The 19,730-nt window shown below is 48.9% G+C and overlaps 29 non-coding genes across 29 annotated transcripts; all 29 read left to right on the forward strand.

Annotated features, from left to right (window-relative positions):
- Nucleotides 1–305: 305 nt before the first annotated feature.
- On the forward strand, nucleotides 306–424 carry LOC130819425 (5S ribosomal RNA). The gene has a single exon (XR_009044463.1). It is a non-coding gene; the product is annotated as a 5S ribosomal RNA (ribosomal RNA).
- Nucleotides 425–977: 553 nt separating this feature from the next.
- LOC130819566 (5S ribosomal RNA) lies at nucleotides 978–1,096 on the forward strand. Its single transcript, XR_009044605.1, has one exon. It is a non-coding gene; the product is annotated as a 5S ribosomal RNA (ribosomal RNA).
- Nucleotides 1,097–1,652: 556 nt separating this feature from the next.
- Nucleotides 1,653–1,771, forward strand: LOC130819814 (5S ribosomal RNA). Its single transcript, XR_009044846.1, has one exon. It is a non-coding gene; the product is annotated as a 5S ribosomal RNA (ribosomal RNA).
- A 554-nt stretch (nucleotides 1,772–2,325) lies between these two features.
- Nucleotides 2,326–2,444, forward strand: LOC130819567 (5S ribosomal RNA). The gene has a single exon (XR_009044606.1). It is a non-coding gene; the product is annotated as a 5S ribosomal RNA (ribosomal RNA).
- Nucleotides 2,445–2,999: 555 nt separating this feature from the next.
- On the forward strand, nucleotides 3,000–3,118 carry LOC130819815 (5S ribosomal RNA). Its single transcript, XR_009044847.1, has one exon. It is a non-coding gene; the product is annotated as a 5S ribosomal RNA (ribosomal RNA).
- A 553-nt stretch (nucleotides 3,119–3,671) lies between these two features.
- On the forward strand, nucleotides 3,672–3,790 carry LOC130819426 (5S ribosomal RNA). Its single transcript, XR_009044464.1, has one exon. It is a non-coding gene; the product is annotated as a 5S ribosomal RNA (ribosomal RNA).
- Nucleotides 3,791–4,343: 553 nt separating this feature from the next.
- LOC130819428 (5S ribosomal RNA) lies at nucleotides 4,344–4,462 on the forward strand. The gene has a single exon (XR_009044465.1). It is a non-coding gene; the product is annotated as a 5S ribosomal RNA (ribosomal RNA).
- A 553-nt stretch (nucleotides 4,463–5,015) lies between these two features.
- On the forward strand, nucleotides 5,016–5,134 carry LOC130819816 (5S ribosomal RNA). The gene has a single exon (XR_009044848.1). It is a non-coding gene; the product is annotated as a 5S ribosomal RNA (ribosomal RNA).
- A 552-nt stretch (nucleotides 5,135–5,686) lies between these two features.
- Nucleotides 5,687–5,805, forward strand: LOC130819817 (5S ribosomal RNA). Its single transcript, XR_009044849.1, has one exon. It is a non-coding gene; the product is annotated as a 5S ribosomal RNA (ribosomal RNA).
- Nucleotides 5,806–6,357: 552 nt separating this feature from the next.
- LOC130819819 (5S ribosomal RNA) lies at nucleotides 6,358–6,476 on the forward strand. Its single transcript, XR_009044851.1, has one exon. It is a non-coding gene; the product is annotated as a 5S ribosomal RNA (ribosomal RNA).
- Nucleotides 6,477–7,028: 552 nt separating this feature from the next.
- Nucleotides 7,029–7,147, forward strand: LOC130819820 (5S ribosomal RNA). The gene has a single exon (XR_009044852.1). It is a non-coding gene; the product is annotated as a 5S ribosomal RNA (ribosomal RNA).
- A 551-nt stretch (nucleotides 7,148–7,698) lies between these two features.
- Nucleotides 7,699–7,817, forward strand: LOC130819821 (5S ribosomal RNA). Its single transcript, XR_009044853.1, has one exon. It is a non-coding gene; the product is annotated as a 5S ribosomal RNA (ribosomal RNA).
- Nucleotides 7,818–8,369: 552 nt separating this feature from the next.
- LOC130819822 (5S ribosomal RNA) lies at nucleotides 8,370–8,488 on the forward strand. Its single transcript, XR_009044854.1, has one exon. It is a non-coding gene; the product is annotated as a 5S ribosomal RNA (ribosomal RNA).
- Nucleotides 8,489–9,039: 551 nt separating this feature from the next.
- On the forward strand, nucleotides 9,040–9,158 carry LOC130819823 (5S ribosomal RNA). The gene has a single exon (XR_009044855.1). It is a non-coding gene; the product is annotated as a 5S ribosomal RNA (ribosomal RNA).
- A 552-nt stretch (nucleotides 9,159–9,710) lies between these two features.
- Nucleotides 9,711–9,829, forward strand: LOC130819824 (5S ribosomal RNA). The gene has a single exon (XR_009044856.1). It is a non-coding gene; the product is annotated as a 5S ribosomal RNA (ribosomal RNA).
- Nucleotides 9,830–10,381: 552 nt separating this feature from the next.
- On the forward strand, nucleotides 10,382–10,500 carry LOC130819825 (5S ribosomal RNA). Its single transcript, XR_009044857.1, has one exon. It is a non-coding gene; the product is annotated as a 5S ribosomal RNA (ribosomal RNA).
- Nucleotides 10,501–11,052: 552 nt separating this feature from the next.
- On the forward strand, nucleotides 11,053–11,171 carry LOC130819826 (5S ribosomal RNA). Its single transcript, XR_009044858.1, has one exon. It is a non-coding gene; the product is annotated as a 5S ribosomal RNA (ribosomal RNA).
- A 554-nt stretch (nucleotides 11,172–11,725) lies between these two features.
- LOC130819828 (5S ribosomal RNA) lies at nucleotides 11,726–11,844 on the forward strand. Its single transcript, XR_009044859.1, has one exon. It is a non-coding gene; the product is annotated as a 5S ribosomal RNA (ribosomal RNA).
- Nucleotides 11,845–12,397: 553 nt separating this feature from the next.
- Nucleotides 12,398–12,516, forward strand: LOC130819829 (5S ribosomal RNA). The gene has a single exon (XR_009044860.1). It is a non-coding gene; the product is annotated as a 5S ribosomal RNA (ribosomal RNA).
- Nucleotides 12,517–13,069: 553 nt separating this feature from the next.
- On the forward strand, nucleotides 13,070–13,188 carry LOC130819429 (5S ribosomal RNA). Its single transcript, XR_009044466.1, has one exon. It is a non-coding gene; the product is annotated as a 5S ribosomal RNA (ribosomal RNA).
- Nucleotides 13,189–13,741: 553 nt separating this feature from the next.
- Nucleotides 13,742–13,860, forward strand: LOC130819831 (5S ribosomal RNA). The gene has a single exon (XR_009044862.1). It is a non-coding gene; the product is annotated as a 5S ribosomal RNA (ribosomal RNA).
- A 553-nt stretch (nucleotides 13,861–14,413) lies between these two features.
- On the forward strand, nucleotides 14,414–14,532 carry LOC130819430 (5S ribosomal RNA). The gene has a single exon (XR_009044467.1). It is a non-coding gene; the product is annotated as a 5S ribosomal RNA (ribosomal RNA).
- Nucleotides 14,533–15,085: 553 nt separating this feature from the next.
- On the forward strand, nucleotides 15,086–15,204 carry LOC130819832 (5S ribosomal RNA). Its single transcript, XR_009044863.1, has one exon. It is a non-coding gene; the product is annotated as a 5S ribosomal RNA (ribosomal RNA).
- A 552-nt stretch (nucleotides 15,205–15,756) lies between these two features.
- Nucleotides 15,757–15,875, forward strand: LOC130819833 (5S ribosomal RNA). Its single transcript, XR_009044864.1, has one exon. It is a non-coding gene; the product is annotated as a 5S ribosomal RNA (ribosomal RNA).
- Nucleotides 15,876–16,428: 553 nt separating this feature from the next.
- LOC130819834 (5S ribosomal RNA) lies at nucleotides 16,429–16,547 on the forward strand. Its single transcript, XR_009044865.1, has one exon. It is a non-coding gene; the product is annotated as a 5S ribosomal RNA (ribosomal RNA).
- Nucleotides 16,548–17,099: 552 nt separating this feature from the next.
- LOC130819835 (5S ribosomal RNA) lies at nucleotides 17,100–17,218 on the forward strand. Its single transcript, XR_009044866.1, has one exon. It is a non-coding gene; the product is annotated as a 5S ribosomal RNA (ribosomal RNA).
- A 553-nt stretch (nucleotides 17,219–17,771) lies between these two features.
- On the forward strand, nucleotides 17,772–17,890 carry LOC130819836 (5S ribosomal RNA). The gene has a single exon (XR_009044867.1). It is a non-coding gene; the product is annotated as a 5S ribosomal RNA (ribosomal RNA).
- A 552-nt stretch (nucleotides 17,891–18,442) lies between these two features.
- LOC130819837 (5S ribosomal RNA) lies at nucleotides 18,443–18,561 on the forward strand. The gene has a single exon (XR_009044868.1). It is a non-coding gene; the product is annotated as a 5S ribosomal RNA (ribosomal RNA).
- A 553-nt stretch (nucleotides 18,562–19,114) lies between these two features.
- On the forward strand, nucleotides 19,115–19,233 carry LOC130819838 (5S ribosomal RNA). The gene has a single exon (XR_009044869.1). It is a non-coding gene; the product is annotated as a 5S ribosomal RNA (ribosomal RNA).
- Nucleotides 19,234–19,730: the final 497 nt, after the last annotated feature.

Below are 19,730 nucleotides of genomic sequence, written 5' to 3' on the forward strand. Positions count from 1 at the left end.
CACCGGGTCCCGTCGGAAGTCCCCGCGGAAGCGCGCCCGGCATGGATGGCCTCTTGATTTCCAAGTGTTGCGCGGATTTCTTAAATATTTTGTCGCTTTTTTGTTGCGAGTTCACCTGGCTTTTAAAGCCGGCGGACTTTTTTGTGAATCGGACAATACCGGGAGGGTGAAAAACGGTATTTGGGAAGGAGAAGGCTCGAAATTGGGGTCTCGGCTGCGAATTTACGAGCTTTGGAATGCTCTGGTTTTTTTTTTTTTTTTTGGGCGGCATTGCGCATGTAAACAAATTGCTACGGTGAATGAACGGGTGCGATCATACCTGCACTAATGCACCGGATCCCATCAGAACTCCGCAGTTAAGCGTGCTTGGGCGAGAGTAGTACTAGGATGGGTGACCTCCTGGGAAGTCCTCGTGTTGCACCCCTTTTTCCCTCCTTTTTTTTTTTTATTTTTCTTATCTGTTTCCGCTGCACTTGAGCAAAAGGCATTTCAGTGGTTATCGTAGTATACTCCATGGAAGTAATTTTATTTATAAAAATATAACTCGCAACCGGGTCCCGACCTCGAATTTACGGGCACTCGAAAGATAGGACCCGTCGAGGCGGGTCGATGCGCATACGAACGAATTGTCCGAAAGAGGCGTGCGTCGGTGCGTTCGTGTAAGCGGAAATTGCACCGGGTCCCGTCGGAAATCCCCGCGGAAGCGCGCCCGGCATGGATGGCCTCTTGATTTCCAAGTGTTGCGCGGATTTCTTAAATATTTTGTCGCTTTTTTGTTGAAAGTTCACCTGGCTTTTAAAGCCGGCGGACTCTTTTGTGAATCGGACAATACCGGGAGGGTGAAAAACGGTATTTGGGAAGGAGAAGGCTCGAAATTGGGGTCTCGGCTGCGAATTTACGAGCTTTGGAATGCTCTGGTTTTTTTTTTTTTTTTGGGCGGCATTGCGCATGTAAACAAATTGCTACGGTGAATGAACGGGTGCGATTATACCAGCACTAATGCACCGGATCCCATCAGAACTCCGCAGTTAAGCGTGCTTGGGCGAGAGTAGTACTAGTATGGGTGACCTCCTGGGAAGTCCTCGTGTTGCACCCCTTTTTCCCTCCTTTTTTTTTTTTATTTTTCTTATCTGTTTCCGCTGCACTTGAGCAAAAGGCATTTCAGTGGTTATCGTAGTATACTCCATGGAAGTAATTTTATTTATAAAAATATAACTCGCAACCGGGTCCCGACCTCGAATTTACGGGCACTCGAAAGATAGGACCCGTCGAGGCGGGTCGATGCGCATACGAACGAATTGTCCGAAAGAGGCGTGCGTCGGTGCGTTCGTGTAAGCGGAAATTGCACCGGGTCCCGTCGGAAGTCCCCGCGGAAGCGCGCCCGGCATGGATGGCCTCTTGATTTCCAAGTGTTGCGCGGATTTCTTAAATATTTTGTCGCTTTTTTGTTGCGAGTTCACCTGGCTTTTAAAGCCGGCGGACTCTTTTGTGAATCGGACAATACCGGGAGGGTGAAAAACGGTATTTGGGAAGGAGAAGGCTCGAAATTGGACTCTCGGCTGCGAATTTACGAGCTTTGGAATGCTCTGGTTTTTTTTTTTTTTTTTTTGGGCGGCATTGCGCATGTAAACAAATTGCTACGGTGAATGAACGGGTGCGATCATACCAGCACTAATGCACCGGATCCCATCAGAACTCCGCAGTTAAGCGTGCTTGGGCGAGAGTAGTACTAGGATGGGTGACCTCCTGGGAAGTCCTCGTGTTGCACCCCTTTTTCCCTCCTTTTTTTTTTTTATTTTTCTTATCTGTTTCCGCTGCACTTGAGCAAAAGGCATTTCAGTGGTTATCGTAGTATACTCCATGGAAGTAATTTTATTTATAAAAATATAACTCGCAACCGGGTCCCGACCTCGAATTTACGGGCACTCGAAAGATAGGACCCGTCGAGGCGGGTCGATGCGCATACGAACGAATTGTCCGAAAGAGGCGTGCGTCGGTGCGTTCGTGTAAGCGGAAATTGCACCGGGTCCCGTCGGAAGTCCCCGCGGAAGCGCGCCCGGCATGGATGGCCTCTTGATTTCCAAGTGTTGCGCGGTATTCTTAAATATTTTGTCGCTTTTTTGTTGCGAGTTCACCTGGCTTTTAAAGCCGGCGGACTCTTTTGTGAATCGGACAATACCGGGAGGGTGAAAAACGGTATTTGGGAAGGAGAAGGCTCGAAATTGGACTCTCGGCTGCGAATTTACGAGCTTTGGAATGCTCTGGTTTTTTTTTTTTTTTTTGGGCGGCATTGCGCATGTAAACAAATTGCTACGGTGAATGAACGGGTGCGATTATACCAGCACTAATGCACCGGATCCCATCAGAACTCCGCAGTTAAGCGTGCTTGGGCGAGAGTAGTACTAGTATGGGTGACCTCCTGGGAAGTCCTCGTGTTGCACCCCTTTTTCCCTCCTTTTTTTTTTTTATTTTTCTTATCTGTTTCCGCTGCACTTGAGCAAAAGGCATTTCAGTGGTTATCGTAGTATACTCCATGGAAGTAATTTTATTTATAAAAATATAACTCGCAACCGGGTCCCGACCTCGAATTTACGGGCACTCGAAAGATAGGACCCGTCGAGGCGGGTCGATGCGCATACGAACGAATTGTCCGAAAGAGGCGTGCGTCGGTGCGTTCGTGTAAGCGGAAATTGCACCGGGTCCCGTCGGAAGTCCCCGCGGAAGCGCGCCCGGCATGGATGGCCTCTTGATTTCCTAGTGTTGCGCGGTTTTCTTAAATATTTTGTCGCTTTTTTGTTGCGAGTTCACCTGGCTTTTAAAGCCGGCGGACTCTTTTGTGAATCGGACAATACCGGGAGGGTGAAAAACGGTATTTGGGAAGGAGAAGGCTCGAAATTGGACTCTCGGCTGCGAATTTACGAGCTTTGGAATGCTCTGGTTTTTTTTTTTTTTTTTTGGGCGGCATTGCGCATGTAAACAAATTGCTACGGTGAATGAACGGGTGCGATCATACCAGCACTAATGCACCGGATCCCATCAGAACTCCGCAGTTAAGCGTGCTTGGGCGAGAGTAGTACTAGGATGGGTGACCTCCTGGGAAGTCCTCGTGTTGCACCCCTTTTTCCCTCCTTTTTTTTTTTTATTTTTCTTATCTGTTTCCGCTGCACTTGAGCAAAAGGCATTTCAGTGGTTATCGTAGTATACTCCATGGAAGTAATTTTATTTATAAAAATATAACTCGCAACCGGGTCCCGACCTCGAATTTACGGGCACTCGAAAGATAGGACCCGTCGAGGCGGGTCGATGCGCATACGAACGAATTATCCGAAAGAGGCGTGCGTCGGTGCGTTCGTGTAAGCGGAAATTGCACCGGGTCCCGTCGGAAGTCCCCGCGGAAGCGCGCCCGGCATGGATGGCCTCTTGATTTCCAAGTGTTGCGCGGATTTCTTAAATATTTTGTCGCTTTTTTGTTGCGAGTTCACCTGGCTTTTAAAGCCGGCGGACTCTTTTGTGAATCGGACAATACCGGGAGGGTGAAAAACGGTATTTGGGAAGGAGAAGGCTCGAAATTGGGGTCTCGGCTGCGAATTTACGAGCTTTGGAATGCTCTGGTTTTTTTTTTTTTTTTGGGCGGCATTGCGCATGTAAACAAATTGCTACGGTGAATGAACGGGTGCGATCATACCTGCACTAATGCACCGGATCCCATCAGAACTCCGCAGTTAAGCGTGCTTGGGCGAGAGTAGTACTAGGATGGGTGACCTCCTGGGAAGTCCTCGTGTTGCACCCCTTTTTCCCTCCTTTTTTTTTTTATTTTTCTTATCTGTTTCCGCTGCACTTGAGCAAAAGACATTTCAGTGGTTATCGTAGTATACTCCATGGAAGTAATTTTATTTATAAAAATATAACTCGCAACCGGGTCCCGACCTCGAATTTACGGGCACTCGAAAGATAGGACCCGTCGAGGCGGGTCGATGCGCATACGAACGAATTGTCCGAAAGAGGCGTGCGTCGGTGCGTTCGTGTAAGCGGAAATTGCACCGGGTCCCGTCGGAAATCCCCGCGGAAGCGCGCCCGGCATGGATGGCCTCTTGATTTCCAAGTGTTGCGCGGTTTTCTTAAATATTTTGTCGCTTTTTTGTTGAAAGTTCACCTGGCTTTTAAAGCCGGCGGACTCTTTTGTGAATCGGACAATACCGGGAGGGTGAAAAACGGTATTTGGGAAGGAGAAGGCTCGAAATTGGGGTCTCGGCTGCGAATTTACGAGCTTTGGAATGCTCTGGTTTTTTTTTTTTTTTTTGGGCGGCATTGCGCATGTAAACAAATTGCTACGGTGAATGAACGGGTGCGATCATACCTGCACTAATGCACCGGATCCCATCAGAACTCCGCAGTTAAGCGTGCTTGGGCGAGAGTAGTACTAGGATGGGTGACCTCCTGGGAAGTCCTCGTGTTGCACCCCTTTTTCCCTCCTTTTTTTTTTTATTTTTCTTATCTGTTTCCGCTGCACTTGAGCAAAAGGCATTTCAGTGGTTATCGTAGTATACTCCATGGAAGTAATTTTATTTATAAAAATATAACTCGCAACCGGGTCCCGACCTCGAATTTACGGGCACTCGAAAGATAGGACCCGTCGAGGCGGGTCGATGCGCATACGAACGAATTGTCCGAAAGAGGCGTGCGTCGGTGCGTTCGTGTAAGCGGAAATTGCACCGGGTCCCGTCGGAAATCCCCGCGGAAGCGCGCCCGGCATGGATGGCCTCTTGATTTCCAAGTGTTGCGCGGATTTCTTAAATATTTTGTCGCTTTTTTGTTGAAAGTTCACCTGGCTTTTAAAGCCGGCGGACTCTTTTGTGAATCGGACAATACCGGGAGGGTGAAAAACGGTATTTGGGAAGGAGAAGGCTCGAAATTGGGGTCTCGGCTGCGAATTTACGAGCTTTGGAATGCTCTGGTTTTTTTTTTTTTTTTTGGGCGGCATTGCGCATGTAAACAAATTGCTACGGTGAATGAACGGGTGCGATCATACCAGCACTAATGCACCGGATCCCATCAGAACTCCGCAGTTAAGCGTGCTTGGGCGAGAGTAGTACTAGGATGGGTGACCTCCTGGGAAGTCCTCGTGTTGCACCCCTTTTTCCCTCCTTTTTTTTTTTTATTTTTCTTATCTGTTTCCGCTGCACTTGAGCAAAAGGCATTTCAGTGGTTATCGTAGTATACTCCATGGAAGTAATTTTATTTATAAAAATATAACTCGCAACCGGGTCCCGACCTCGAATTTACGGGCACTCGAAAGATAGGACCCGTCGAGGCGGGTCGATGCGCATACGAACGAATTGTCCGAAAGAGGCGTGCGTCGGTGCGTTCGTGTAAGCGGAAATTGCACCGGGTCCCGTCGGAAGTCCCCGCGGAAGCGCGCCCGGCATGGATGGCCTCTTGATTTCCTAGTGTTGCGCGGATTTCTTAAATATTTTGTCGCTTTTTTGTTGCGAGTTCACCTGGCTTTTAAAGCCGGCGGACTCTTTTGTGAATCGGACAATACCGGGAGGGTGAAAAACGGTATTTGGGAAGGAGAAGGCTCGAAATTGGGGTCTCGGCTGCGAATTTACGAGCTTTGGAATGCTCTGGTTTTTTTTTTTTTTTGGGCGGCATTGCGCATGTAAACAAATTGCTACGGTGAATGAACGGGTGCGATCATACCAGCACTAATGCACCGGATCCCATCAGAACTCCGCAGTTAAGCGTGCTTGGGCGAGAGTAGTACTAGGATGGGTGACCTCCTGGGAAGTCCTCGTGTTGCACCCCTTTTTCCCTCCTTTTTTTTTTTTATTTTTCTTATCTGTTTCCGCTGCACTTGAGCAAAAGGCATTTCAGTGGTTATCGTAGTATACTCCATGGAAGTAATTTTATTTATAAAAATATAACTCGCAACCGGGTCCCGACCTCGAATTTACGGGCACTCGAAAGATAGGACCCGTCGAGGCGGGTCGATGCGCATACGAACGAATTGTCCGAAAGAGGCGTGCGTCGGTGCGTTCGTGTAAGCGGAAATTGCACCGGGTCCCGTCGGAAGTCCCCGCGGAAGCGCGCCCGGCATGGATGGCCTCTTGATTTCCTAGTGTTGCGCGGATTTCTTAAATATTTTGTCGCTTTTTTGTTGCGAGTTCACCTGGCTTTTAAAGCCGGCGGACTCTTTTGTGAATCGGACAATACCGGGAGGGTGAAAAACGGTATTTGGGAAGGAGAAGGCTCGAAATTGGGGTCTCGGCTGCGAATTTACGAGCTTTGGAATGCTCTGGTTTTTTTTTTTTTTTGGGCGGCATTGCGCATGTAAACAAATTGCTACGGTGAATGAACGGGTGCGATCATACCAGCACTAATGCACCGGATCCCATCAGAACTCCGCAGTTAAGCGTGCTTGGGCGAGAGTAGTACTAGGATGGGTGACCTCCTGGGAAGTCCTCGTGTTGCACCCCTTTTTCCCTCCTTTTTTTTTTTTATTTTTCTTATCTGTTTCCGCTGCACTTGAGCAAAAGGCATTTCAGTGGTTATCGTAGTATACTCCATGGAAGTAATTTTATTTATAAAAATATAACTCGCAACCGGGTCCCGACCTCGAATTTACGGGCACTCGAAAGATAGGACCCGTCGAGGCGGGTCGATGCGCATACGAACGAATTGTCCGAAAGAGGCGTGCGTCGGTGCGTTCGTGTAAGCGGAAATTGCACCGGGTCCCGTCGGAAGTCCCCGCGGAAGCGCGCCCGGCATGGATGGCCTCTTGATTTCCTAGTGTTGCGCGGATTTCTTAAATATTTTGTCGCTTTTTTGTTGCGAGTTCACCTGGCTTTTAAAGCCGGCGGACTCTTTTGTGAATCGGACAATACCGGGAGGGTGAAAAACGGTATTTGGGAAGGAGAAGGCTCGAAATTGGGGTCTCGGCTGCGAATTTACGAGCTTTGGAATGCTCTGGTTTTTTTTTTTTTTTGGGCGGCATTGCGCATGTAAACAAATTGCTACGGTGAATGAACGGGTGCGATCATACCAGCACTAATGCACCGGATCCCATCAGAACTCCGCAGTTAAGCGTGCTTGGGCGAGAGTAGTACTAGGATGGGTGACCTCCTGGGAAGTCCTCGTGTTGCACCCCTTTTTCCCTCCTTTTTTTTTTTTATTTTTCTTATCTGTTTCCGCTGCACTTGAGCAAAAGGCATTTCAGTGGTTATCGTAGTATACTCCATGGAAGTAATTTTATTTATAAAAATATAACTCGCAACCGGGTCCCGACCTCGAATTTACGGGCACTCGAAAGATAGGACCCGTCGAGGCGGGTCGATGCGCATACGAACGAATTGTCCGAAAGAGGCGTGCGTCGGTGCGTTCGTGTAAGCGGAAATTGCACCGGGTCCCGTCGGAAGTCCCCGCGGAAGCGCGCCCGGCATGGATGGCCTCTTGATTTCCTAGTGTTGCGCGGATTTCTTAAATATTTTGTCGCTTTTTTGTTGCGAGTTCACCTGGCTTTTAAAGCCGGCGGACTCTTTTGTGAATCGGACAATACCGGGAGGGTGAAAAACGGTATTTGGGAAGGAGAAGGCTCGAAATTGGGGTCTCGGCTGCGAATTTACGAGCTTTGGAATGCTCTGGTTTTTTTTTTTTTTGGGCGGCATTGCGCATGTAAACAAATTGCTACGGTGAATGAACGGGTGCGATCATACCAGCACTAATGCACCGGATCCCATCAGAACTCCGCAGTTAAGCGTGCTTGGGCGAGAGTAGTACTAGGATGGGTGACCTCCTGGGAAGTCCTCGTGTTGCACCCCTTTTTCCCTCCTTTTTTTTTTTTATTTTTCTTATCTGTTTCCGCTGCACTTGAGCAAAAGGCATTTCAGTGGTTATCGTAGTATACTCCATGGAAGTAATTTTATTTATAAAAATATAACTCGCAACCGGGTCCCGACCTCGAATTTACGGGCACTCGAAAGATAGGACCCGTCGAGGCGGGTCGATGCGCATACGAACGAATTGTCCGAAAGAGGCGTGCGTCGGTGCGTTCGTGTAAGCGGAAATTGCACCGGGTCCCGTCGGAAGTCCCCGCGGAAGCGCGCCCGGCATGGATGGCCTCTTGATTTCCTAGTGTTGCGCGGATTTCTTAAATATTTTGTCGCTTTTTTGTTGCGAGTTCACCTGGCTTTTAAAGCCGGCGGACTCTTTTGTGAATCGGACAATACCGGGAGGGTGAAAAACGGTATTTGGGAAGGAGAAGGCTCGAAATTGGGGTCTCGGCTGCGAATTTACGAGCTTTGGAATGCTCTGGTTTTTTTTTTTTTTTGGGCGGCATTGCGCATGTAAACAAATTGCTACGGTGAATGAACGGGTGCGATCATACCAGCACTAATGCACCGGATCCCATCAGAACTCCGCAGTTAAGCGTGCTTGGGCGAGAGTAGTACTAGGATGGGTGACCTCCTGGGAAGTCCTCGTGTTGCACCCCTTTTTCCCTCCTTTTTTTTTTTTATTTTTCTTATCTGTTTCCGCTGCACTTGAGCAAAAGGCATTTCAGTGGTTATCGTAGTATACTCCATGGAAGTAATTTTATTTATAAAAATATAACTCGCAACCGGGTCCCGACCTCGAATTTACGGGCACTCGAAAGATAGGACCCGTCGAGGCGGGTCGATGCGCATACGAACGAATTGTCCGAAAGAGGCGTGCGTCGGTGCGTTCGTGTAAGCGGAAATTGCACCGGGTCCCGTCGGAAGTCCCCGCGGAAGCGCGCCCGGCATGGATGGCCTCTTGATTTCCTAGTGTTGCGCGGATTTCTTAAATATTTTGTCGCTTTTTTGTTGCGAGTTCACCTGGCTTTTAAAGCCGGCGGACTCTTTTGTGAATCGGACAATACCGGGAGGGTGAAAAACGGTATTTGGGAAGGAGAAGGCTCGAAATTGGGGTCTCGGCTGCGAATTTACGAGCTTTGGAATGCTCTGGTTTTTTTTTTTTTTGGGCGGCATTGCGCATGTAAACAAATTGCTACGGTGAATGAACGGGTGCGATCATACCAGCACTAATGCACCGGATCCCATCAGAACTCCGCAGTTAAGCGTGCTTGGGCGAGAGTAGTACTAGGATGGGTGACCTCCTGGGAAGTCCTCGTGTTGCACCCCTTTTTCCCTCCTTTTTTTTTTTTATTTTTCTTATCTGTTTCCGCTGCACTTGAGCAAAAGGCATTTCAGTGGTTATCGTAGTATACTCCATGGAAGTAATTTTATTTATAAAAATATAACTCGCAACCGGGTCCCGACCTCGAATTTACGGGCACTCGAAAGATAGGACCCGTCGAGGCGGGTCGATGCGCATACGAACGAATTGTCCGAAAGAGGCGTGCGTCGGTGCGTTCGTGTAAGCGGAAATTGCACCGGGTCCCGTCGGAAGTCCCCGCGGAAGCGCGCCCGGCATGGATGGCCTCTTGATTTCCTAGTGTTGCGCGGATTTCTTAAATATTTTGTCGCTTTTTTGTTGCGAGTTCACCTGGCTTTTAAAGCCGGCGGACTCTTTTGTGAATCGGACAATACCGGGAGGGTGAAAAACGGTATTTGGGAAGGAGAAGGCTCGAAATTGGGGTCTCGGCTGCGAATTTACGAGCTTTGGAATGCTCTGGTTTTTTTTTTTTTTTGGGCGGCATTGCGCATGTAAACAAATTGCTACGGTGAATGAACGGGTGCGATCATACCAGCACTAATGCACCGGATCCCATCAGAACTCCGCAGTTAAGCGTGCTTGGGCGAGAGTAGTACTAGGATGGGTGACCTCCTGGGAAGTCCTCGTGTTGCACCCCTTTTTCCCTCCTTTTTTTTTTTTATTTTTCTTATCTGTTTCCGCTGCACTTGAGCAAAAGGCATTTCAGTGGTTATCGTAGTATACTCCATGGAAGTAATTTTATTTATAAAAATATAACTCGCAACCGGGTCCCGACCTCGAATTTACGGGCACTCGAAAGATAGGACCCGTCGAGGCGGGTCGATGCGCATACGAACGAATTGTCCGAAAGAGGCGTGCGTCGGTGCGTTCGTGTAAGCGGAAATTGCACCGGGTCCCGTCGGAAGTCCCCGCGGAAGCGCGCCCGGCATGGATGGCCTCTTGATTTCCTAGTGTTGCGCGGATTTCTTAAATATTTTGTCGCTTTTTTGTTGCGAGTTCACCTGGCTTTTAAAGCCGGCGGACTCTTTTGTGAATCGGACAATACCGGGAGGGTGAAAAACGGTATTTGGGAAGGAGAAGGCTCGAAATTGGGGTCTCGGCTGCGAATTTACGAGCTTTGGAATGCTCTGGTTTTTTTTTTTTTTTGGGCGGCATTGCGCATGTAAACAAATTGCTACGGTGAATGAACGGGTGCGATCATACCAGCACTAATGCACCGGATCCCATCAGAACTCCGCAGTTAAGCGTGCTTGGGCGAGAGTAGTACTAGGATGGGTGACCTCCTGGGAAGTCCTCGTGTTGCACCCCTTTTTCCCTCCTTTTTTTTTTTTATTTTTCTTATCTGTTTCCGCTGCACTTGAGCAAAAGGCATTTCAGTGGTTATCGTAGTATACTCCATGGAAGTAATTTTATTTATAAAAATATAACTCGCAACCGGGTCCCGACCTCGAATTTACGGGCACTCGAAAGATAGGACCCGTCGAGGCGGGTCGATGCGCATACGAACGAATTGTCCGAAAGAGGCGTGCGTCGGTGCGTTCGTGTAAGCGGAAATTGCACCGGGTCCCGTCGGAAGTCCCCGCGGAAGCGCGCCCGGCATGGATGGCCTCTTGATTTCCTAGTGTTGCGCGGATTTCTTAAATATTTTGTCGCTTTTTTGTTGCGAGTTCACCTGGCTTTTAAAGCCGGCGGACTCTTTTGTGAATCGGACAATACCGGGAGGGTGAAAAACGGTATTTGGGAAGGAGAAGGCTCGAAATTGGGGTCTCGGCTGCGAATTTACGAGCTTTGGAATGCTCTGGTTTTTTTTTTTTTTTGGGCGGCATTGCGCATGTAAACAAATTGCTACGGTGAATGAACGGGTGCGATCATACCAGCACTAATGCACCGGATCCCATCAGAACTCCGCAGTTAAGCGTGCTTGGGCGAGAGTAGTACTAGGATGGGTGACCTCCTGGGAAGTCCTCGTGTTGCACCCCTTTTTCCCTCCTTTTTTTTTTTTATTTTTCTTATCTGTTTCCGCTGCACTTGAGCAAAAGGCATTTCAGTGGTTATCGTAGTATACTCCATGGAAGTAATTTTATTTATAAAAATATAACTCGCAACCGGGTCCCGACCTCGAATTTACGGGCACTCGAAAGATAGGACCCGTCGAGGCGGGTCGATGCGCATACGAACGAATTGTCCGAAAGAGGCGTGCGTCGGTGCGTTCGTGTAAGCGGAAATTGCACCGGGTCCCGTCGGAAGTCCCCGCGGAAGCGCGCCCGGCATGGATGGCCTCTTGATTTCCAAGTGTTGCGCGGATTTCTTAAATATTTTGTCGCTTTTTTGTTGAAAGTTCACCTGGCTTTTAAAGCCGGCGGACTCTTTTGTGAATCGGACAATACCGGGAGGGTGAAAAACGGTATTTGGGAAGGAGAAGGCTCGAAATTGGGGTCTCGGCTGCGAATTTACGAGCTTTGGAATGCTCTGGTTTTTTTTTTTTTTTTTGGGCGGCATTGCGCATGTAAACAAATTGCTACGGTGAATGAACGGGTGCGATCATACCAGCACTAATGCACCGGATCCCATCAGAACTCCGCAGTTAAGCGTGCTTGGGCGAGAGTAGTACTAGGATGGGTGACCTCCTGGGAAGTCCTCGTGTTGCACCCCTTTTTCCCTCCTTTTTTTTTTTTATTTTTCTTATCTGTTTCCGCTGCACTTGAGCAAAAGGCATTTCAGTGGTTATCGTAGTATACTCCATGGAAGTAATTTTATTTATAAAAATATAACTCGCAACCGGGTCCCGACCTCGAATTTACGGGCACTCGAAAGATAGGACCCGTCGAGGCGGGTCGATGCGCATACGAACGAATTGTCCGAAAGAGGCGTGCGTCGGTGCGTTCGTGTAAGCGGAAATTGCACCGGGTCCCGTCGGAAGTCCCCGCGGAAGCGCGCCCGGCATGGATGGCCTCTTGATTTCCTAGTGTTGCGCGGATTTCTTAAATATTTTGTCGCTTTTTTGTTGCGAGTTCACCTGGCTTTTAAAGCCGGCGGACTCTTTTGTGAATCGGACAATACCGGGAGGGTGAAAAACGGTATTTGGGAAGGAGAAGGCTCGAAATTGGGGTCTCGGCTGCGAATTTACGAGCTTTGGAATGCTCTGGTTTTTTTTTTTTTTTTGGGCGGCATTGCGCATGTAAACAAATTGCTACGGTGAATGAACGGGTGCGATCATACCAGCACTAATGCACCGGATCCCATCAGAACTCCGCAGTTAAGCGTGCTTGGGCGAGAGTAGTACTAGGATGGGTGACCTCCTGGGAAGTCCTCGTGTTGCACCCCTTTTTCCCTCCTTTTTTTTTTTTATTTTTCTTATCTGTTTCCGCTGCACTTGAGCAAAAGGCATTTCAGTGGTTATCGTAGTATACTCCATGGAAGTAATTTTATTTATAAAAATATAACTCGCAACCGGGTCCCGACCTCGAATTTACGGGCACTCGAAAGATAGGACCCGTCGAGGCGGGTCGATGCGCATACGAACGAATTGTCCGAAAGAGGCGTGCGTCGGTGCGTTCGTGTAAGCGGAAATTGCACCGGGTCCCGTCGGAAGTCCCCGCGGAAGCGCGCCCGGCATGGATGGCCTCTTGATTTCCAAGTGTTGCGCGGATTTCTTAAATATTTTGTCGCTTTTTTGTTGAAAGTTCACCTGGCTTTTAAAGCCGGCGGACTCTTTTGTGAATCGGACAATACCGGGAGGGTGAAAAACGGTATTTGGGAAGGAGAAGGCTCGAAATTGGGGTCTCGGCTGCGAATTTACGAGCTTTGGAATGCTCTGGTTTTTTTTTTTTTTTTGGGCGGCATTGCGCATGTAAACAAATTGCTACGGTGAATGAACGGGTGCGATCATACCTGCACTAATGCACCGGATCCCATCAGAACTCCGCAGTTAAGCGTGCTTGGGCGAGAGTAGTACTAGGATGGGTGACCTCCTGGGAAGTCCTCGTGTTGCACCCCTTTTTCCCTCCTTTTTTTTTTTTATTTTTCTTATCTGTTTCCGCTGCACTTGAGCAAAAGGCATTTCAGTGGTTATCGTAGTATACTCCATGGAAGTAATTTTATTTATAAAAATATAACTCGCAACCGGGTCCCGACCTCGAATTTACGGGCACTCGAAAGATAGGACCCGTCGAGGCGGGTCGATGCGCATACGAACGAATTGTCCGAAAGAGGCGTGCGTCGGTGCGTTCGTGTAAGCGGAAATTGCACCGGGTCCCGTCGGAAGTCCCCGCGGAAGCGCGCCCGGCATGGATGGCCTCTTGATTTCCAAGTGTTGCGCGGATTTCTTAAATATTTTGTCGCTTTTTTGTTGCGAGTTCACCTGGCTTTTAAAGCCGGCGGACTCTTTTGTGAATCGGACAATACCGGGAGGGTGAAAAACGGTATTCGGGAAGGAGAAGGCTCGAAATAGGGGTCTCGGCTGCGAATTTACGAGCTTTGGAATGCTCTGGTTTTTTTTTTTTTTTTGGGCGGCATTGCGCATGTAAACAAATTGCTACGGTGAATGAACGGGTGCGATCATACCAGCACTAATGCACCGGATCCCATCAGAACTCCGCAGTTAAGCGTGCTTGGGCGAGAGTAGTACTAGGATGGGTGACCTCCTGGGAAGTCCTCGTGTTGCACCCCTTTTTCCCTCCTTTTTTTTTATATTTTCCTTATCTGTTTCCGCTGCACTTGAGCAGAAGGCATTTCAGTGGTTATCGTAGTATACTCCATGGAAGTAATTTTATTTAAAAAAATATAACTCGCAACCGGGTCCCGACCTCGAATTTACGGGCACTCGAAAGATAGGACCCGTCGAGGCGGGTCGATGCGCATACGAACGAATTGTCCGAAAGAGGCGTGCGTCGGTGCGTTCGTGTAAGCGGAAATTGCACCGGGTCCCGTCGGAAGTCCCCGCGGAAGCGCGCCCGGCATGGATGGCCTCTTGATTTCCAAGTGTTGCGCGGATTTCTTAAATATTTTGTCGCTTTTTTGTTGCGAGTTCACCTGGCTTTTAAAGCCGGCGGACTCTTTTGTGAATCGGACAATACCGGGAGGGTGAAAAACGGTATTCGGGAAGGAGAAGGCTCGAAATTGGGGTCTCGGCTGCGAATTTACGAGCTTTGGAATGCTCTGGTTTTTTTTTTTTTTTTTGGGCGGCATTGCGCATGTAAACAAATTGCTACGGTGAATGAACGGGTGCGATCATACCTGCACTAATGCACCGGATCCCATCAGAACTCCGCAGTTAAGCGTGCTTGGGCGAGAGTAGTACTAGGATGGGTGACCTCCTGGGAAGTCCTCGTGTTGCACCCCTTTTTCCCTCCTTTTTTTTTTTTATTTTTCTTATCTGTTTCCGCTGCACTTGAGCAAAAGGCATTTCAGTGGTTATCGTAGTATACTCCATGGAAGTAATTTTATTTATAAAAATATAACTCGCAACCGGGTCCCGACCTCGAATTTACGGGCACTCGAAAGATAGGACCCGTCGAGGCGGGTCGATGCGCATACGAACGAATTGTCCGAAAGAGGCGTGCGTCGGTGCGTTCGTGTAAGCGGAAATTGCACCGGGTCCCGTCGGAAGTCCCCGCGGAAGCGCGCCCGGCATGGATGGCCTCTTGATTTCCAAGTGTTGCGCGGATTTCTTAAATATTTTGTCGCTTTTTTGTTGCGAGTTCACCTGGCTTTTAAAGCCGGCGGACTCTTTTGTGAATCGGACAATACCGGGAGGGTGAAAAACGGTATTCGGGAAGGAGAAGGCTCGAAATAGGGGTCTCGGCTGCGAATTTACGAGCTTTGGAATGCTCTGGTTTTTTTTTTTTTTTTGGGCGGCATTGCGCATGTAAACAAATTGCTACGGTGAATGAACGGGTGCGATCATACCAGCACTAATGCACCGGATCCCATCAGAACTCCGCAGTTAAGCGTGCTTGGGCGAGAGTAGTACTAGGATGGGTGACCTCCTGGGAAGTCCTCGTGTTGCACCCCTTTTTCCCTCCTTTTTTTTTATATTTTCCTTATCTGTTTCCGCTGCACTTGAGCAGAAGGCATTTCAGTGGTTATCGTAGTATACTCCATGGAAGTAATTTTATTTAAAAAAATATAACTCGCAACCGGGTCCCGACCTCGAATTTACGGGCACTCGAAAGATAGGACCCGTCGAGGCGGGTCGATGCGCATACGAACGAATTGTCCGAAAGAGGCGTGCGTCGGTGCGTTCGTGTAAGCGGAAATTGCACCGGGTCCCGTCGGAAGTCCCCGCGGAAGCGCGCCCGGCATGGATGGCCTCTTGATTTCCAAGTGTTGCGCGGATTTCTTAAATATTTTGTCGCTTTTTTGTTGCGAGTTCACCTGGCTTTTAAAGCCGGCGGACTCTTTTGTGAATCGGACAATACCGGGAGGGTGAAAAACGGTATTCGGGAAGGAGAAGGCTCGAAATAGGGGTCTCGGCTGCGAATTTACGAGCTTTGGAATGCTCTGGTTTTTTTTTTTTTTTTGGGCGGCATTGCGCATGTAAACAAATTGCTACGGTGAATGAACGGGTGCGATCATACCAGCACTAATGCACCGGATCCCATCAGAACTCCGCAGTTAAGCGTGCTTGGGCGAGAGTAGTACTAGGATGGGTGACCTCCTGGGAAGTCCTCGTGTTGCACCCCTTTTTCCCTCCTTTTTTTTTATATTTTCCTTATCTGTTTCCGCTGCACTTGAGCAGAAGGCATTTCAGTGGTTATCGTAGTATACTCCATGGAAGTAATTTTATTTAAAAAAATATAACTCGCAACCGGGTCCCGACCTCGAATTTACGGGCACTCGAAAGATAGGACCCGTCGAGGCGGGTCGATGCGCATACGAACGAATTGTCCGAAAGAGGCGTGCGTCGGTGCGTTCGTGTAAGCGGAAATTGCACCGGGTCCCGTCGGAAGTCCCCGCGGAAGCGCGCCCGGCATGGATGGCCTCTTGATTTCCAAGTGTTGCGCGGATTTCTTAAATATTTTGTCGCTTTTTTGTTGCGAGTTCACCTGGCTTTTAAAGCCGGCGGACTCTTTTGTGAATCGGACAATACCGGGAGGGTGAAAAACGGTATTCGGGAAGGAGAAGGCTCGAAATAGGGGTCTCGGCTGCGAATTTACGAGCTTTGGAATGCTCTGGTTTTTTTTTTTTTTTTTGGGCGGCATTGCGCATGTAAACAAATTGCTACGGTGAATGAACGGGTGCGATCATACCAGCACTAATGCACCGGATCCCATCAGAACTCCGCAGTTAAGCGTGCTTGGGCGAGAGTAGTACTAGGATGGGTGACCTCCTGGGAAGTCCTCGTGTTGCACCCCTTTTTCCCTCCTTTTTTTTTATATTTTCCTTATCTGTTTCCGCTGCACTTGAGCAGAAGGCATTTCAGTGGTTATCGTAGTATACTCCATGGAAGTAATTTTATTTAAAAAAATATAACTCGCAACCGGGTCCCGACCTCGAATTTACGGGCACTCGAAAGATAGGACCCGTCGAGGCGGGTCGATGCGCATACGAACGAATTGTCCGAAAGAGGCGTGCGTCGGTGCGTTCGTGTAAGCGGAAATTGCACCGGGTCCCGTCGGAAGTCCCCGCGGAAGCGCGCCCGGCATGGATGGCCTCTTGATTTCCAAGTGTTGCGCGGATTTCTTAAATATTTTGTCGCTTTTTTGTTGCGAGTTCACCTGGCTTTTAAAGCCGGCGGACTCTTTTGTGAATCGGACAATACCGGGAGGGTGAAAAACGGTATTCGGGAAGGAGAAGGCTCGAAATAGGGGTCTCGGCTGCGAATTTACGAGCTTTGGAATGCTCTGGTTTTTTTTTTTTTTTTGGGCGGCATTGCGCATGTAAACAAATTGCTACGGTGAATGAACGGGTGCGATCATACCAGCACTAATGCACCGGATCCCATCAGAACTCCGCAGTTAAGCGTGCTTGGGCGAGAGTAGTACTAGGATGGGTGACCTCCTGGGAAGTCCTCGTGTTGCACCCCTTTTTCCCTCCTTTTTTTTTATATTTTCCTTATCTGTTTCCGCTGCACTTGAGCAGAAGGCATTTCAGTGGTTATCGTAGTATACTCCATGGAAGTAATTTTATTTAAAAAAATATAACTCGCAACCGGGTCCCGACCTCGAATTTACGGGCACTCGAAAGATAGGACCCGTCGAGGCGGGTCGATGCGCATACGAACGAATTGTCCGAAAGAGGCGTGCGTCGGTGCGTTCGTGTAAGCGGAAATTGCACCGGGTCCCGTCGGAAGTCCCCGCGGAAGCGCGCCCGGCATGGATGGCCTCTTGATTTCCAAGTGTTGCGCGGATTTCTTAAATATTTTGTCGCTTTTTTGTTGCGAGTTCACCTGGCTTTTAAAGCCGGCGGACTCTTTTGTGAATCGGACAATACCGGGAGGGTGAAAAACGGTATTCGGGAAGGAGAAGGCTCGAAATAGGGGTCTCGGCTGCGAATTTACGAGCTTTGGAATGCTCTGGTTTTTTTTTTTTTTTTTGGGCGGCATTGCGCATGTAAACAAATTGCTACGGTGAATGAACGGGTGCGATCATACCAGCACTAATGCACCGGATCCCATCAGAACTCCGCAGTTAAGCGTGCTTGGGCGAGAGTAGTACTAGGATGGGTGACCTCCTGGGAAGTCCTCGTGTTGCACCCCTTTTTCCCTCCTTTTTTTTTATATTTTCCTTATCTGTTTCCGCTGCACTTGAGCAGAAGGCATTTCAGTGGTTATCGTAGTATACTCCATGGAAGTAATTTTATTTAAAAAAATATAACTCGCAACCGGGTCCCGACCTCGAATTTACGGGCACTCGAAAGATAGGACCCGTCGAGGCGGGTCGATGCGCATACGAACGAATTGTCCGAAAGAGGCGTGCGTCGGTGCGTTCGTGTAAGCGGAAATTGCACCGGGTCCCGTCGGAAGTCCCCGCGGAAGCGCGCCCGGCATGGATGGCCTCTTGATTTCCAAGTGTTGCGCGGATTTCTTAAATATTTTGTCGCTTTTTTGTTGCGAGTTCACCTGGCTTTTAAAGCCGGCGGACTCTTTTGTGAATCGGACAATACCGGGAGGGTGAAAAACGGTATTCGGGAAGGAGAAGGCTCGAAATAGGGGTCTCGGCTGCGAATTTACGAGCTTTGGAATGCTCTGGTTTTTTTTTTTTTTTTGGGCGGCATTGCGCATGTAAACAAATTGCTACGGTGAATGAACGGGTGCGATCATACCAGCACTAATGCACCGGATCCCATCAGAACTCCGCAGTTAAGCGTGCTTGGGCGAGAGTAGTACTAGGATGGGTGACCTCCTGGGAAGTCCTCGTGTTGCACCCCTTTTTCCCTCCTTTTTTTTTATATTTTCCTTATCTGTTTCCGCTGCACTTGAGCAGAAGGCATTTCAGTGGTTATCGTAGTATACTCCATGGAAGTAATTTTATTTAAAAAAATATAACTCGCAACCGGGTCCCGACCTCGAATTTACGGGCACTCGAAAGATAGGACCCGTCGAGGCGGGTCGATGCGCATACGAACGAATTGTCCGAAAGAGGCGTGCGTCGGTGCGTTCGTGTAAGCGGAAATTGCACCGGGTCCCGTCGGAAGTCCCCGCGGAAGCGCGCCCGGCATGGATGGCCTCTTGATTTCCAAGTGTTGCGCGGATTTCTTAAATATTTTGTCGCTTTTTTGTTGCGAGTTCACCTGGCTTTTAAAGCCGGCGGACTCTTTTGTGAATCGGACAATACCGGGAGGGTGAAAAACGGTATTCGGGAAGGAGAAGGCTCGAAATAGGGGTCTCGGCTGCGAATTTACGAGCTTTGGAATGCTCTGGTTTTTTTTTTTTTTTTTGGGCGGCATTGCGCATGTAAACAAATTGCTACGGTGAATGAACGGGTGCGATCATACCAGCACTAATGCACCGGATCCCATCAGAACTCCGCAGTTAAGCGTGCTTGGGCGAGAGTAGTACTAGGATGGGTGACCTCCTGGGAAGTCCTCGTGTTGCACCCCTTTTTCCCTCCTTTTTTTTTATATTTTCCTTATCTGTTTCCGCTGCACTTGAGCAGAAGGCATTTCAGTGGTTATCGTAGTATACTCCATGGAAGTAATTTTATTTAAAAAAATATAACTCGCAACCGGGTCCCGACCTCGAATTTACGGGCACTCGAAAGATAGGACCCGTCGAGGCGGGTCGATGCGCATACGAACGAATTGTCCGAAAGAGGCGTGCGTCGGTGCGTTCGTGTAAGCGGAAATTGCACCGGGTCCCGTCGGAAGTCCCCGCGGAAGCGCGCCCGGCATGGATGGCCTCTTGATTTCCAAGTGTTGCGCGGATTTCTTAAATATTTTGTCGCTTTTTTGTTGCGAGTTCACCTGGCTTTTAAAGCCGGCGGACTCTTTTGTGAATCGGACAATACCGGGAGGGTGAAAAACGGTATTCGGGAAGGAGAAGGCTCGAAATAGGGGTCTCGGCTGCGAATTTACGAGCTTTGGAATGCTCTGGTTTT

This window comes from Amaranthus tricolor, chromosome 7, assembly GCF_026212465.1.
Source record: "Amaranthus tricolor cultivar Red isolate AtriRed21 chromosome 7, ASM2621246v1, whole genome shotgun sequence".
In the NCBI taxonomy this organism is placed as follows: domain Eukaryota; kingdom Viridiplantae; phylum Streptophyta; class Magnoliopsida; order Caryophyllales; family Amaranthaceae; genus Amaranthus; species Amaranthus tricolor.